At 41.8% G+C, this 5,452-nt stretch overlaps 1 pseudogene; it reads right to left on the reverse strand.

The window, feature by feature from the left end:
- Positions 1-652: 652 nt before the first annotated feature.
- Positions 653-5,114, reverse strand: LOC116275344 (annotated as a pseudogene).
- Positions 5,115-5,452: the final 338 nt, after the last annotated feature.

The raw sequence follows: 5,452 nt of genomic DNA on the forward strand, positions 1-5,452 counted from the left end.
GAAAACAGTAGCATTTCCACGCACCAACAACATTCAGGATGAGTGCCAAATCAAGAATGCAATCTTATTAACAATAGCCACACACTCAAAATAATTTACATAGGAATACAGCTAACTAGGCAGGTGAAAGATCTCTGCTTTGATTTTTTTTTTATATTGGGCACCTACTATATCCAGGTCCTACACTAGTACGTTTGAAGTGGTAAGAACTTTCACCCTCAAGGATTTAGGATTTTCAGTGTTTTAGGATATTGACATATTTTCCAAATTTACCCATTCTACAAACTAAATGCAATCAAATTGATTGAGATGCATCCCAGAGGCTCAGGAGAGAAAGCCCCCTGAAAATGCTGAGGATGCTTTGAAATTTGCAAAGCTTCACAGGGATGAATGATTAACTGTTTTTTTGTTTTTTGTTTTTTGTTTTTTGTTTTTTTTGAGATGGAGGTTTGCTCTTGTTGCCCAGGCTGGAGTATAGTGACATGATCTCGGCTCACTGCAACCTGCACCTCTTGGGTTCAAGAGATTCTCCTGCTTCAGCCTCCCATGTAGCTGGAACTACAGGCATGCACCACCATGCCTGGCTAATTTTTTTGTATTTTTAGTAGAGAAGGGATTTCACCATGTTGACCAAGCTGGTCTTGAACTCATGACCTCAGGTAATCCGCCTGCCTTGGACTCCCAAAGTGCTGGGATCACAGGTGTGAGCCACTGCGCCGGGCCAACAGAAATGTATTTGAGATGGTTCTTGGGAGATGCACTTTCTTTTCACTATGATAATGCTTTTAATGGTGGTGTCTGTACAGTGTGTGATATAAAGTCAGGAAGAACTCCAAGTGCACACACAGAGAGACCTGGTTATCAGAGAAAAGATTGTGAGTAAATAGAGTTCCCACTGCTTCCCCACTTTACCCAGTGTCCATGTCTGAAGGCTCTAGGCCACCTTCCTCTTGGCCTCCTTCTCAACCTTTCTCTCCTCCATGGCTGAGATGTCCTGGTATTACTGGTATTGGGACACCAGGTTGTTCATGTTGCTCTCGGCCTTGGTGAACTTCATCTAGTCCATGCTCTTGCCCATGTGCCAGTGCAGAAAGGCTTTGCACCAAAACATGGCCGTGAACTACTCAGAGGTGTGCTTGAACAGCTCCTGGATGGCCTTGCTGTTGCTGATGAAGGTGGCAGACATTTATAGCCCCAAAAGTGGGATGTCACAGACAAGTGTTTTTACATGGTTGGGGATTCACCCAACAAAGTAGCTGCTGTTCTTGTTTTGGGCATTAAGCATTTGCTCATCCAACTTCTTCATGGACCTGTAGTCCGTGAACACCGTGGCCACCTTTAGGCAGGGGTCTCAGGGAGCCATCATGTTCTTGGCATCAAACATCTGCTGGGTGAGCTCAGGCACTGTCAGGGCCTGGTACTGCTGGCTGCCCTGGATGGTCAGCAGGGTGAAGCCAGGCATAAAGAAGTGCAGGTAGGGAATGGGACCATGTACATAGCTGGCTTCTGCAGGTCAGCATTGAGTTGGCTGGGGAAGCTTAGGCAGGTAGTGACCCCACTTATGGTGGCAGACACCAGGTGGTTCAGGTCACCATAGTTGAGTGTGGTCAGCTTTAGGGCTCTGAAGCAGACGTTATGGAGTTTCATTATCAGTGCAATAGGTCATATCTGTGTTTTCTACCAGTTGGTGGACTGAGAAGGTGATGTTTTAGGGCTCCACCCCCATGTCTGACACCTTGCGCAAGGGCGCCACACTGAACATGTTCAAGATCCTGTCTGGATACTTCTGTGGGGTCTCGCTGATGAGAAAGGTACCCCTCTCAGGCCCAGTCCCTGCTCCCAGGGAGTGGGTCAGCTGGAAACCCTGCAGGCAGTCATAGCTCTCAGCCTCCCTCCTCACAATGTCCAGCACCGAATCCACCAGCTCCGCACCTTCTGTGTAGTGCCCATTGGCCCAGTTGTTTCCAGCACCACTGTGATGGAAGATGACGTTGTCCAGCCGTAAGATCTGCCCGAAGGAGCCCGAGCACACGAGAGTCCACGGTGCTGGGCTCCAGATCCGTGAGCTCAGCGTGGGGCACATACTTGCCACTGGTGGTCTCATTGTAGTATACACTGATGCACTCCAGCTGCAGGTTGCTATCCCCACGCTAAGTGCCAGTAGGACCGATGGCATGATCATCACTGATCACCCCGTAGAACCAGTTGCCAAACTGACCAGTTTGCAGGTGCACGATCTCTCTCAAGGTGGCTGTAGTGGGGATAGAGGCGGTAAGATAGTCACAGGAGCAGAGGCTCAGGCGTGCAGAGTGCTGGAATCCACTTTATATCTGGAGAGAACTATATACGATTTATAAACTGACCCTTTAAATTCAGATCTGATATCCTGTATCTGTTGATGTGTTAATATTAGGTTGGTGCAAAAAGTAATTGCAGTTGATGGCAAAACTGCAATTACTTTTTGCACCAACCTATAACTTGGGAAAACCTTTAGATCACTCCTTTTTGTTTATGAATAAATATTATTATTTTGCTACTTTATATGGGGATAAAATATACCTTAGTAATAAGAGACTTTTTTCCCCAAAATATATCATCTTCATCTCCCTAAAGCCAAACTGTTTTACCAACTTCATTATGATTTGCATTGAGCAGTTTATTTTTCTTGCAAGGTCAGGCAATTCCTGTCTTCACTTGCTGATGGACAGATGCATATAGGAAAAGGCATTATGGTTATTAATGAAGTGAAAGTGGTAATTACAGAAAGATAATCCTGAAGTAGTCTTCTGTAAGGGAGTCCAATATGTCACATGAGTCTTCACTTAGAGTGACAAAATTATAATAGATTTTGGAAACTTTAATTTTCTTGTGCAGGCAATTTCTTGTGCAAGCTGTTCTCTTTGTCTTTATTAGCTACATAGAGTTTCAAAAAACATCACGTATTTACTATAACTTTTAAATCACAGGAAAGTTTTACTTGACCTGAAAAATGACATGGATCTATATATACCTTCACTGCTTATGTATGAAACAAAATGAACTTCATTCTCTGAGAAATGAACTTCCCAGTGGCTTTGGCTCAATTTTCCTTTAATGATGATTCATGTGGTTTCAGAACTCCAAAGGTCACTAAAGGTTGTGTCTGTGCAAATTTGAGAAGTCTGCCAGCTCAGAAGATAACTTGAGGCAGTTCTGTCATCCTCTTGTGTTACCAAAGGATCTGCAAATCTGTAAACATGAAGCTTCATATTCCCCAAAATAATTTCTTCAAGGAGCAACAAGAAAACCGTAGTTGGAAAGATAAAATACAAAATAATGTTGACAATTACAAAAAAGATATATAGATGATTTCAGTAAATTAAAACAAAAGGGGAGTAAGCTCTTCATTAAACTTTTGGTATTTTTTTCTGATATAGAGTATTAACATTCAACTTATTTTGACTTTGAAGAAATAGGACCTCTACATCTGTGTGTGTGCATATGCGTGCGTGTGTGCACACTTGCTCACGCGTGTGTCCCTGTGTGGTGTGGTTTTGTAAAATCACCCAGATGATTCTAAGGCATTTCTCTCTTTCCACCACCTCCCCATAATCATTGATATAATGTCTCATTTTCCTTTAAAGACAAGGTTGGAATATTGCAGAGGGTAAAAACATAAGCCCACAATATAGGCATGCTAGAATGAAAAAGCTCCTTTAGTTTATTATATTTGTAAGTAACAATTTAACCCTATTATCAGGGTTAAACTATAGGCAGTTTCTAACTAAAAATAACCAAACTCAAATAAAAAATAGTAACATTTATGTGTAATAAATAATACCTAGTTCAATTATAAAATTTCTAGTTGTAGAACTCTACTATAAACTAATATACATACTACTTTCTACAGCAATAAAGAAAACAGATTGCATATTTTAGTGTCTCATAAGTACATAATATTAAAAGTTTACCTTATAACTCTGTTCTATCTTTTTTTCCTGATTTTGTCTTTTGTTGAATTAAAAAAATGTATCATTTCTATAATTTGGGGGCTGTTTTTACCCTTCACAAAATAATCATACTGGATTTGTTTTGGAGGGCTGTTTGTGCTTTCCTTTTAAATTGGCTCTAGATGATTTTCAGTGAGGCAAGTACCAGGGTACCCTACTCTTCCGTTGGTGGTAGTTGATTCTCTTGCTTTAACTGTTATTGTTAATGTATTTCACAAGGCATCTCCTTTTGCCTTAGTTCTTCTGCTACTTGCACTCTGATTTTTTAAACAACTCTATCATCTCCAGCACATCTGAGGGATAAGACATATTCCTCCAATGATAGTGGTTCATCATGGCCCTGGTTCTGAATCATGAGATCATGCCACTGTCGTAAGCACATTAGATCCTACAGGGGTGTGTGTGTGTGTGTGTGTGTGTGTGTGTGTTTATGCACGTGTGTAATGTATGGTGTGGTTTTATAAAACCCTCCAGATAATTCTGAGGCATTTCTCTCTTTCCCCCATCTCCTCATAATCATTGACATAATGTCTCCTTTTTCTTTAAAGGTGAGAATTTCCTTGGCTAATCCTTAAGTCTTCTTTTAACATTTGAGGACATGATTCTCCTCTTTTACAATTCTTTATGGTGCTGCCTTTTTAGGGACTCTCTTTTTTCTCCAGTTTTGGAAATCTTTTCTCTAATCTACGGTACTTCTATACAAGTAAGAGGAATTAGAAGCATGTATCTCAATTAATGTCCTTTGTTGGGAAGAGGCCCCCCAAAATCTAGCCATAAACTGGCCCCACAACTGGCCATAAGCAAAATGTCTGCAGCACTGTGACATGTTCATGATGGCCATAATGCCCACCCTGGAAGGTTGTGAGTTTATCTGAAGGAGGGCAAGGAACACCTGGCCCGCGCAGGCCAGGAAAACCGCTTAAAGGCATTCTTAAGCCACAAACAAGCATGAGTGATCTGTGCCCTAAGGGCATGCTCCTGCTGCACTTAACTAGTCCAACCTATTGCTTTATTTCGGCTGTTAATCCCGTTTCCCATAAGGGACACTTTTAGTTAATCAAGTATCTATAGAAACAATGTTAATGACTGGCTTGCTGTTAATAAATACGTGGGTGAATCTCTGTTCAGGTCTCTCAGCTCTGAAGGCTGTGAGACCCCTGATTTCCCACTTCACACCTCTATATTTCTGTGTGTGTGTCATTAATTCCTCTAGCGCCGCTGGGTTAGGGTCTCCCTGACCGAGCTGGTCTCGGCAGTCCTTAGCATTAATATTGACAAACAGACAAAACACAGGAAACCATAAAATAACTCTGTAATTACCCCATTGGCACCAAGTTTGCTATTCTAGAGGGTCACAGGAAAGGTTTTCCTCAGTGGAACCAGAGTTCTCATTGGCATGTTGTGGTAACAATGCAGAGCTACTAAACAGAAATTTGGTTACAGGAACAGCTTTATCGCCTTTG

The sequence above is a fragment of the Papio anubis genome, chromosome 6 (assembly GCF_008728515.1).
Source record: "Papio anubis isolate 15944 chromosome 6, Panubis1.0, whole genome shotgun sequence".
NCBI lineage: Eukaryota > Metazoa > Chordata > Mammalia > Primates > Cercopithecidae > Papio > Papio anubis.